The sequence below is a fragment of the Pleurodeles waltl genome, chromosome 9 (assembly GCF_031143425.1).
Source record: "Pleurodeles waltl isolate 20211129_DDA chromosome 9, aPleWal1.hap1.20221129, whole genome shotgun sequence".
NCBI lineage: Eukaryota > Metazoa > Chordata > Amphibia > Caudata > Salamandridae > Pleurodeles > Pleurodeles waltl.
In genome coordinates this window covers 711664322-711676816 of record NC_090448.1, presented here as the reverse complement: position 1 = coordinate 711676816, position 12495 = coordinate 711664322, and positions in this window count along the sequence as shown.

Here is a 12495-nt window from a genome sequence, read left to right as displayed (position 1 = left end):
ACACAACACACAGGGAGCAGCCCATGCACTAAGCCATGCACTAACAGTTCTTAGGAAAATCACCTGCCCATGGGGTACAATGCCTAAGCCCATTTGCTGCACACCTGGAACCCACAGGAGCCTGACTTGGTGTAGATGGCTATTACCACTATTGGGGTTGGAGTGCCACAGAGCCTGTCTAACAAGGGACCTACCCTACCAAGTTCGCCGTGGCCTAGGGGAACCCACAGACTACTTCCCCACCCAGCCACCTCGTAAAGCAGCAGAGTCAGCTGAATGAGAGCGTACTCACCCCCTTGTGGCTGCTGTGATGCCTTCAAGCGCCCCTCCAACTCCGGATATGCCACAGCCAGGATCTGGAACATCAGGGGGGTCATGGTGCGACGGGTACCCCTTCCACGTTGGGAGGCCATCCCCAGCTGGGCCTCTGCCGTCTTCTTGCTCCAGTGGCGCAGGTCCTCCCATCTTTTCCGGCAGTGGGTGCTCCGTCTATGGTAGACCCCCAGGGTCCGCACGTCCTTGGGGATGGCACGCCAAATACCCTTCTTCTGGTGGGCGCTGACCTAGAGAAAAAGTGAAGTAAGAATGGATGTTACTATCCCGTACAGTTCTTCTCACGCATTGCCTAAACACCTCCCACCCTGGCCCAGACATACATACACACACACTATCCTCACATGCTGGCCTGTCCCCCTTCCCACCCTCTTCCATCCACGACACTCCATACAATCATGTGCCATCCAACATGCTCACAGTGTACTCACCTGTTTGGAGGACCGAACAGTTGCGTGTACTGGGGGAGGACCCCACCCACTAGTTTATCCAACTTCTCCGAAGTGAAGGCAGGGGCCCTTTCCCCAGACACTGTAGCCATTGTCGCTTCCAGACACAGGTCACAGCAGCACTTGCAGTGTAGGTCCTCTCCTGTTGAAGGTCAGGTATCAAGTGAGGGAAAAGTTAGAAAATGGCAGCCACGTCCGCGGCGGTGCGTACCGTCACCGCAGACGTACATCGTCATTGGCTCGTGGAACCCATAGGGCCTAATGTTAACCAATGCTGAATTGCCCCGCGGTCTTTGACCGCCTACCGCGACGGTGTACAACGCCAGCGCAGTTACCTCATTTCCCCTTGTCCCACTTTACAGGTCAGGAAGCCGCCATTTCAGGGGTCCAAATGGCAGGCCAAATAACTGCGTCACACCTATTTAGGCCACGAATACGGACAGACAAAGGCACATGGAGAAATTGTAACTTTTTGCAAAAAACATTGTGATACCTCTGTGTTGTATGACACTCTGCTCACCCTTCTCCTCCATAGGGCACATCTGCTGGGGCAGGTGATGAGATGGCGGCATCCTCTGGTGTACAGACCCCTGGTGGGCCTGTCAACAATGGAAGAGAGACACATAATTATCACTTACAGACTTGATTGTGCAACAATCCAGGAACTGTGTGCCCAGTTGGAGCCAGACTTGATTTCAGCTATCCGCCATCCCACAGGAATCCCCCCACTAGTGCAGGTCCTGTCTGTACTCCATTTCCTGGCCAGTGGGTGTTTTCATACAACAGTGGCCATGGCATCAGGGATGTCCCAGCCAATGTTCTCTAATGTGTTGTCCAGAGTCTTGTCTGCCCTGCTGAAACACATGTGCAGTTACATTGTTTTCCCTCAAGTGGAGGATTTGCCCACAGTGAAAGGTGACTTTTATGCCCTGGGACATATCCCCAACATCATTGGTGTCATTGATGGCACACATGTGGCATTTGCCCCCCCCGCAGGAATGAACAGGTGTACAGAAACCGGAAAAGCTAACAATCTATGAATATGCAGATGTTGTGGTTGGCAGACCAGTACATCTCCCATGTGAATGCCAAGTATCCGGGCTCAGTGCATGACACTTACATTTTGACAAATAGCAGCATCCCTTATGTGATGGGGCAACTCCAGAGGCACCGTGTGTGACTAATAGGTGAGCCTAAAGTCTCCACACAGTTCCATTTGTTGTCTGGGTATGGGAGACTCCCTAATGTTTGGAGGATGTCTAACTGTTGTCCCTCAATGTTTGCAGGTGACTCTGGTTACCCCCAACCTATCATGGCTACTGGCCCCAGTGAGGAATCCCAGGACAAGGGTAGAGGAACGCTACAGTGAGGCACATGGGTGAACTAGGAGGATTATAGAGCGCACCTTCGGCCTCCTGAAGGTCAGATTCCGGTGCCTTCATCTGACAGGTGAATTCCTATACTACTCACCTAAGAAGGTGTGCCAGGTAATCGTGGCCTGCTGTATGTTGCACAACCTGGCTTTGCAACGCCAGGTGCCTTTTCTGCAGGAAGATGGGCCTGATGTTGGTCTTGTGGCAGCTGTGGAGCCTGGGGACAGTGAAGAAGAGGAGTCAGAAGAAGAAGATGTGGACAACCGAAACATCATCATCATGCAATACTTTCAGTGAGACACAGGTAAGAAGATGGAATTGCTTCCCACATCTTATTCTATTGTAGGAGCTAGCATACGTCTGCCTTTTTCACTCTGTGTATGGACCCTGACTTGTCACTTTGGCTTTCCATTTCACAGATCTGGGTCCCAATTTGTGCCCTCTGCTATGTTTACTCCTGGCCTACAGCTGTGTAACATTGGTATGTGAACAAGTACATTGACATTGCTATATTCCAGAGATTTTGCAATTACACATTTGTGAAAGCACAGACTGACTCCAGATTGTTTTGAGACTCAAGGGTGTTTATTTCTGTGCAAATAAGTGGAGGGGGATGTGAAATGGGCTGGGGTGATGGTGGAGGAATGTCCATGGCAGAGTCCAGTCTATTTGTATCACAGGTGCATTGTCCAGTGGGACATAGGAAGTGGAGTAATGGCAGTTTAAGGTGGACAGGATGACAAAGTGGGACAGAGGGTTGACATTCGGGAGCGTCTTATTTCCTGGTGGGGGTGTTGGCAATTTTCTCGGTCTTGTTCCTGGATCTCAGGGACCGTTTGCGTGGTGGTTCTCCTTCTGCAGGGGGTGGAGTGCTGGTGGCCTCTTGGTCCTGTGGCGGTGCCTCCTGTCCACTAGCGCCGGTGGAGGTGGAGGGCTGTTCATCGTCCAGGCTAGTGTCAGGGGCCCGTTTGTGTGCCACTGTGTCCCTCATGGTGTTGACAAGTTCTGCCAGCACCCCTGCTATGGTGACCAGGGTGGTGTTAATGGACTTCAAGTCCTCCCTGATCCCAAGGTAGTGTTCCTCCTGCAGCCGCTGGGTCTCCTGAAACTTGGCCAGTACCATGCCCATGGTCTCCTGGGAATGGTGGCATGCTCTCATGATGTTGAAGAGTGCCTCGTGGAGAGTGGGTTCCCTGGGCCTGTCCTCCCCCTGTCGCACAGCAGTCCTCCCAACTTCCCTGTTATCCTGTGCCTCTGTCCCCTGAACCGTGTGCCCACTGCCACTGACCCCAGGTCCCTGATTGTCTTGGGTTGATGGGTTTGCCTAGGTTCCCTTTAGTGGTGGACACACTGCTGATTGACGTGTCCTGCGGACAGAGGGATGGGCCCGCTGGGTGGGTGCTGTGCTAGTGTTTCCTGAGGGGGGAGGCTCTGTGGTGGTTTGGGACTGTGTCAGGGGAACCAACTGTCTCAGGGTCCCTGATGGGAGGGGCTGGTCATCTTGATCCAAGCGTGCAGAGGTGCTGTCATCACTGTGGGCCTCTTCTGTGGGGGGACTGGATATGTCTGGCACCTCCTATCCGGTGACGTTGGGTATGGGTCCTGTTGGGGTGTAAATGCATAATTTTAGTATATGTGTGTGCCATCTTGTGCATTGGGTGCAGTACCCTCTACTCCTGTGCTTGCGTCATTGTGTTTGCCCTTTTGTGATAGTTGGTTTGGGGTCTGTGTGGGTTTATGTACTGGACGTGCTTTGGTGACAGTGGTCCATGCATAGGTGTTGCATGCAGGGCCTTGGTATTGAGATGTGTGGGTTGTGATAGTGGGACATATGGAGTTGATGGTGTGATGGGGTGAGGGTAAGAGTGGGAGTATGTGATGGCATGCAGGTGGGGTTGGGGGGATGTAGTAGTAAAGATATGACTTACAAGAGTCCAGTCCTCCTGCTACTCCTGCGAGGCCCTCAGGATGCATGATCGCCAAGACTTGCTCCTCCCATCTTGTTAGTTGTGGGGGAGGAGGTGGGGGTCCACCGCCAGTCCTCTGTACAGCAATCTGGTGTCTGGATACCACGGAACGTACCTTCCCCCGTATGTTGTTCCACCTCTTCCTGATGTCATCCCGTGTTCTTGGATGCTGTCCCACTGCATTGACCCTGTCGACAATTCTCCGCCATAGCTCCATCTTCCTTGCAATGGATGTCTGCTGCACCTGTGATCCGAATAGCTGTGGCTCTACCTGGATGATTTCCTCCACCATGACCCTGAGCTCCTCCTCAGAAAACCTGGGGTGTCTTTGAGGTGCCATGATGTGGTATGGGTGATGTGTGAGGTGCTGTCTGTTGTGATGTGTGAGGGGATGTGTTGGTGTGTGTTGTTTGAGGTTTGTGGATGTTGTATTTGTGATGGTGTCGTGTGTCTGTGGATGCTGGTGTTGTGTTAGCTAATCTCTCTCTCTGCCTTTCTTTCAAATTTTTGGTTGTAAGGGTTTGTGGGTAATGTGGGTGTGTGCTTTATATTGGATTGGGTGTGTGGGTGTGGTGTGTGTATGTGTATCAGGTGTGTGCATTTCGAATTGTCCAATGCAGTTGTGTTTTATAAATGTGTGTGTATTTTTAGCGCGGCGGTGTGTACCGCCAATGGATTACCGTGGTTGAAAGACCGCCACGTTGGTTCGGGGCTTGTGATAGTGTGGGCGTATTCTTGATGACGTGACGGTGTGGGTTTTGGTATCGCCAGTTTATCACTGACCTTTGGTGTGGCGGACTTGTGTGGGGGTCTGTACTGTGGCGGATTCCCAGCTGTGAGTCGTAATACCTGTAGCGGAATTCCGCCGCCGCAACAGTATGTTGGCAGTCTTCAGCACAGCGGAAAGCGGGATTTACCGCCAGGGTTGTAATGAGGGCCAAAGTCTTCAATAGTACTTGAGCTATGTGATGTGATAATGGCCGTTTTATAGGAACCAAATCTACCAGACATAATAATAACGGGAGATTTATTAATATGGATTTGAAGCACCATTTTGACTGTGGAGAAAAAGTAAGCCAGCAAGACTATGTATGGTCAATTGCCCCCCAAAGGAGTAGGGACCCCATGAGAAGAACATATGATAAGAGAGCAAGCTCCTTAATAAAGGACCTGAAGTCCATAGGTAGAATAACCCTCAATGGGAGGTTTCAATCAGGCAGTCCACCGGAGTGGACTTATTACTCGGCTACGGCATGCTCCATAATAGATTACACAATGGTAAGACTAACTCTCTGGGATAGGATAAAATCATTTAGTATAAATAAAACATCAAGCAGCGATCATGGACAACAAAGAATTGCGCTTTCAGTACAAGCACAGTATCACCAACAGGTAACCCTGTGGTTTGGGGAAGATACTACAATAAACTATTGAAGGCTAATATGGTCTAGTAAAGTGAATGTCCAAACAAAGGAGTTAGCCGAAAGACTAGTAAATGAAATTGTAGTAAGTGGATACGGTGATAAAGTCAAATGGTGGGGGAATTTTCTTAACAGAATAATAGAAAATGGAGCAGCAAAGAGGCCCCACAAGTACCCGCGAGAAAGGTTAGTGCAGAGAATGAGGGGTACAATAAAACTATCCATTTCTGCTCAGAAGTTATGGAACAAACTAAAAAGAAAAATTAGGAAAGAGCCATAAAACAGAGAACTATGTTGTACCTTTCTTAAATTAAATAAGAGTTTGCAAAAATTGGTCTTGGAAAAAAAAAGGAAGTAAATGATCATTTCTGGGCCGAGAATCTATATTTAGCTAAACAAAAAATGCAAGGCAGTTCTGGAAAGTTGCAAATGGAATAAACCAGTCACAAAGACCAGTAGTTAATTCCAATGTAGCTGAACAGACATGGGTAAAAAATTTGAAAGAATTATTTAAATCATCATCAATTGAGCTACAGAAAAATCTAGAATTGAGAACTTCAGGAAGGGTGGTTTAGAAAACAAAGACTTTGCTATAGATAGCTTCCTGGAGAATTATATAAGGAAAATAGTTCCAGGAAAGATGGTGCCCCAGGACCAAATGGGCTTCCGCTATCCTTGTACTCATCAAATATAGATTTACAGATACCAGTACTAGTTACAGTCTATTACTGTGTGCTACATCAGCAGATAGTGCCAGATTCATGGTGGGGTTCTATAATAAATCCTATATACAAGAAAGGTAATAGGGATGCACCTGAAAAGTACCGGTTGATAGCGCTTAAAGATATAGAAGCAAAGTATTTTGCTTACATACTACTGGGTGAATTGCGTGAATGGGCAATAGATAGAAAGATTGTCCCACTAAACCAAACTGGATTTACACAAGGAATAGGGACAGAAATTAATATATTAGCATTGTCATTGTTACTGTACAAACAAACCCTTAAGAAGCTACCAATGTGCGTTTGTTTTCTCGATTTCAAATCAGCTTTCGACTCAGTGGATTAAATTTACAGCATTGGGTATTGCATCCGGTCTTCTCAAGGCTATTCAGCTCCTATATACTGACACGAGTGAGGATACGGATTGGGGACGGGTCTGTCTTGTCAAGAAGAATAGATACCTTTCAAGGTCTAAAACAAGGCTGTGTCTTGGCACCCTATCTTTTTAATTTGTTCCTAGTAGACCTCTCACACGAACTAAAAGTGTAAACTCACATGCACCAAGACTAGGTCCAATGCCGATATCTAATCTTTTTTATGCAGGCGATGTTGTTCTTATAGATCGCGCTATAAAGGTGAGTGGGAAGGTTATCCAATTACTCAAAGGAAAATGGTCTTACAGTAAACTTAAAAAAGACTAAGGTAATGGAATGTAGCCGAAGGATAAATAAAAAACACAGATGGTTCATGAATGGAGAACAGCTGGAATCAGTCCAATCCTATCGCTATTTAGGAGTACTGGTTGATGAATGAGAAAGCGTTACCCAACATAGGGAGGACTTAACAAGTAACTTAACACTGCACGTAGCGCTTTCATCCATAAAAAGAACATTGAATGGCCCCTGTTTTTTACCATTATTAAAGGTGATATCAGCCAAATTGGCACTGTGCTTCACGTATGGCAGTGCTGCACGGTGTGGGCGCGATGCAGTATGTCTAAATACAAGTATAATAAGAACATACAGGCAGCCATTTGGCTTACCACCAAACGCATCGCCAGCACAAATACGCTTGGAGTTCGGGTTAGTAGACCAGACCATAGCTAGAAAAGGGGTCTACATGAAAATCTGGTACAGAACAAACACAAACAAGAGGAACGATATGTGCCAAGTTTTGTGGCAAGAACTCCAAAGAAATAGTGGGCAGCGCTCTACTTGGATGCAGCAATAAAAGACTTAGGATTGCAGGAAAGCTGGGAAAGTGACCTATCTGTAGCATGTTTTAAAAGAGTAGTAAGTAGTAGTATGAAGCGGCTATCTTTATTGAAAGATAAAGAAACACTATAAAAAAAGATCACATGCATGGGGGGTGTTAAATTATTATAAGCTCCTTCGACAGCAATACTGTTTTTGAATAGACTGGTCCCCTGTTCTAAAAAAATAATTTTTGAATTTTCGATTAGGAAAGTTACCAGGTGATATTAACGATTACACAAGAGGGAGGCCGAGCTCCAACAAGAGTTTTAGGTTATGCAAAAATGGGAAGAGGAATATGATACACCTCTTGTTTCTCCCTCACTCACCACCTCCTCCTATCTACCTATCTCTCTATCTTTCCCCCTCACTCGCCACCCCCTCTGTAACCACCCCTATCTTCCTATCCTTTCACTCTACCTCTCACCCTCACCCACCTCTACAACCCCCCCTCCCCTATCCTCCCAACCTTCCTCCTATCTCTCTCCCTAAACTCCTAAACTTCCTAAAACTCACCCCCCACTACCCTTAACCCCCCTCCCCCATCTCTTCTCCCCTCTACCTGTCCCCCCCTCCCTCCGCTTTCCCGCCGCCACCTCCTGCACGCCCCACCCCCCAGCTCCCATTCGTCGCCCCACTCCTGTCCCCCGCCCCCAGCTGACCCCCCCCTCCTCACTCTTATGGCGGCCGCTGTGCGACAGTGGTAGCGACCCTTGACCCAAGGGTAGGTCACTCCCCCTGCAGCTCCTCCAGCTCCTCCAGCCCAGGTTCCTGAGACCTCCTAGCAAGCCCAGCTACCTCGCAGTAAGTACCCTCCCACCTCCCAGCCCCGCACCCTGCCCTGCGCTACTCACCCTCTCTCCTGCTTCTTTTCTTCTTCTCTGTTCTTCCTCTGCGCTCTTCTTCTGTAGTCTTCTTCAGTACTCTTCTTTCCCTCCTGCTCCCCGTCTTCTCTCTTCATCTTTGTGCTTCTCTCTCTCTCCTTAGCACGGCGACCCGCGTGTGCCTCTTCTTCTCTGTCCCTCTTCTTGGCTCTTTCCTCTGCTGCTCGTCGCCCCACTTCTTCTTCACCTTCATCTGTATTCTTCTGTCTTCTGCGCTCCTCTTCTTCACCTTCATCTGTATTTTTCTGTCTTCTGCGCTCCTCTTCTTCTGTACCTTCTTCTGTAGTCTTCTGTCTTCTGTTCTTCGGCTCCTCTTCTTCTGTGCCTTCTTCTGTGGTCTTCTGTCTTCTGTTCTTCGGCTCCTCTTCTTCTGTGGTCTTCTGTCTTTTGTTCTTCGGTTCCTCTTCGGCTCCTCTTCCTCTGTTAGCTCTGTTTCCTCTGTTACCTGCTTCCTTGTTCTTCCCGCTCCTGTCTCATCTCTCCCCCTCACTCACCTCCCCCGCTCTATCACCCCTATCTACCCCTATCTCTATCCGTCTCCCTCACTCACCACCTCCTCCTATCTACCTATCTCTCTGTCTTTCCCCCTCACTCGCCACCCCCTCTGTAACCACCCCTATCTTCCTATCCTTTCACTCTACCTCTCACCCTCACCCACCTCTACAACCCCCCCTCCCCTATCCTCCCAACCTTCCTCCTATCTCTCTCCCTAAACTCCTAAACTTCCTAAAACTCACCCCCCACCACCCTTAGCCCCTCCTCCCCATCTCTTCTCCCCCCTACCTGTCCCCCCCTCCCTCCGCTTTCCTGCCGCCACCTCCTCCACGCCCCGCCCCCAGCTCCCATTCGTCGCCCCACTCCCGTCCCCCGCCCCCAGCTGACCCCTCCCCCCCTCCTCCCTCTTATGGCGCACCAAAGGCAAGCCCATCTGCGCCCGTCCGCGTCTGGCCCGCGCCCAGCGCCACGACCCCTGGTCCTCAGCACTCCCAAACCCCGCTGCTCCGGTACGACCCCACCACCCTCCACTTTCTCAACCCAGGGCGCTCCAGCACCTGCTTCCAAGCTAACCCAAAACGTACCCATGAACCTTTCGCTTGCCACACCTGCAAACGTATCTTCCACCACGTAACTACCATGACCACCAGCCCACGTGCCATCAACCACCTCAAATGCATCCTGGTCAACGCTCGGTCCGTCCACAAGCACGCCGTTGATCTCTGGGACCTCCTGGACTCCACAGCACCAGACGTCCCCTTCATCACGGAGACCTGGATGAAACGCCTCTTCGGCCCCAGACATCGCCATAGCCATCCCGAAGGGTACAAGATTTCCAGGAAAGACCGCACCAACCAAGTAGGAGGAGGAATCGCCATCGTCTTCAAAGACTCCATCAGCGTCACCACCTCCACCTAAGACACCCCCCTCGCCGCAGAACACCTGCACTTCCAGATTCGCACCAACCCCAGGACCACCCTCAGAGGATCCCTCATCTACCGTCCCCCCGGACCGCGCGCCCTTTTCAGCGACTCCATCACCGACTTCATCTCCCCGCACGCCCTCGCCTCGCCGGACTACATCCTCCTCGGCGACCTCAACTTCCATCTGGAACAGAACAACGACCCCAACACCACCGCCCTGCTCGACAACCTCGCCAACCTCGGCCTCAAGCAACTGGTGAACACCCCCACCCATATCGCCGGACACACGCTTGACCCCATCTTCTCCGCCAGCAAACACGTTTCCTTCAGCCACTCCTCCGCTCTACACTGGACCGACCACAGCTGTGTCCACTTCACCTTCCGACGCGAGACCCGCCACCTCCGCACTCAACCCATCCCTCGTCGACAGTGGAACACAATCCCCGAAGAACAGCTCTTCTCCACGCTCATCGACAACCAACCTACCTTCACCACCGAACCCAATGACGCAGCCCTCAGCCTCACGAACTGGATCACCAACTGCGCAGACAACCTTGCTCCCCTCAGACGCCCTCCACGACAGGCCAACACCAAAAAACCTCTCTGGTTCTCTGACACCCTTAAGGAATCGAAGAAAACCTGTCGCGCCCTCTAGAAAGCCTGGCGTAAGGACCACACCGCTGACAACATGACCGCCCTCAAGAACGCTACCCGTGAACACCACCACCTGATCCGCGCAGCCAAAAGGAATTTCTTCACTGATAGACTGGACAAAAACAGCCACAACAGCAGAGAACTCTTCAGCATCGTTAAAGAGTTCTCCAACCCCAATGCCAACGCCATCACGCCCTCACAAGACCTGTGCAACTTCCTCGCCACCTTCTTCCATCGCAAGATCACCGACCTCCATGACAGCTTCGGACACCAGACCCAGCCGAGCAACACTGAACCCACACCCCCAGCCATCACCCTCAACGCCTGGACCCACATCAACACGGAAGAGACCAAAACCACCATGAACTCAATCCACTCCGGCGCCCCCTCGGACCTCTGCCCACACTTCATCTTCAATAAAGCCGACGACATCATCGCCCCGCACCTCCAGACCATCATCAACTCCTCTTTTTCTTCTGCTACCTTCCCCGAAAGCTGGAAACACGCCGAAGTCAACGCCCTACTAAAGAAACCTACGGCTGACCCAAGCGACCTGAAGAACTTCCGCCCCATCTCGCTCCTCCCCTTCCCTGCCAAAGTAATAGAGAAGACCGTCAACAAACAGCTTACCAACTTCCTGGAAGACAACAACCTTCTCGACCCCTCACAATCCGGATTCCGCGCCAACCACAGCACTGAAACCGCCCTCATCTCAGTCACAGACGACATCAGAACCCTGATGGACAACGGTGAAACAGTCGCCCTCATCCTCCTCGACCTCTCGGCTGCCTTCGACACCGTCTGTCACCGCACCCTAATAACCCGCCTCCGCTCCACCGGGATCCAAGGCCAGGCCCTGGACTGGATCGCCTCCTTCCTTTCCAACCGCTCTCAAAGAGTCTACCTCCCACCTTTTCGCTCAGACCCCACCGAGATCATCTGCGGCGTCCCTCAAGGCTCCTCGCTCAGCCCGACACTCTTCAATGTCTACATGAGCCCCCTCGCCGACATCGTACACAAGCACAACATCATCATCACCTCCTACGCCGACGACACTCAACTTATACTCTCCCTCACCAAGGACCCCGCCAGCGCAAAGACCAACCTGCAAGATGGTATGAAGGACGTCGCAGATTGGATGAGGCTCAGCCGTCTGAAACTGAACTCAGACAAAACGGAAGTCTTCATCCTCGGCAACACCCCGACCGCATGGGACGACTCCTGGTGGCCCTTGGCCCTTGGCACTGCACCGACCCCCTCAGACCACGCCCGCAACCTCAGCTTCATCTTGGACCCTCTTCTCACCATGACCAAACAAGTCAACGCCGTGTCCTCCTCCTGCTTCCTCACCCTCCGCATGCTCTGCAAGATCTTCCGCTGGATCCCCGCCGACACCAGAAAAACCGTGACCCACGCCCTCGTCACTAGCCGCCTGGATTACGGCAACACCCTTTATGCTGGGACCACCGCAAAACTCCAAAAACATCTGCAACGTATTCAAAACGCCTCTGCCCGCCTCATCCTCGACGTACCCCGCAACAGCCACATCTCCGCCCACCTGAGACACCTGCATTGGCTCCCAGTCAGCAAAAGGATCACCTTCCGACTTCTCACCCACGCACACAAAGCCCTCCACAACAAGGGACCAGAATACCTCAACCGACGCCTCAGCTTCTACGCCCCCACCCGTCTCCTCCGTTCCACCAGCCTCGCTCTCGCCGCCGTCCCTCGCATCCGCCGCTCCACAGCGGGTGGGAGGTCCTTCTCCTACCAGGCGGCCAAGACTTGGAACACCCTCCCCACCAGCCTCAGGACCACCCAGGACCACTCCGTATTCCGGAGACTCCTCAAGACCTGGCTCTTCGAGCAGCAGTAACCCCCTTCCCCCTAGCGCCTTGAGACCCGCACGGGTGAGTAGCGCGCTTTATAAATGTTAATGATTTGATTTGATTTTGATTTCTATGCCCAGTCTTAGTGCAAGAAAGAAAATGCTTGCTAAAAATGCTTTTTAGTAAACCTGG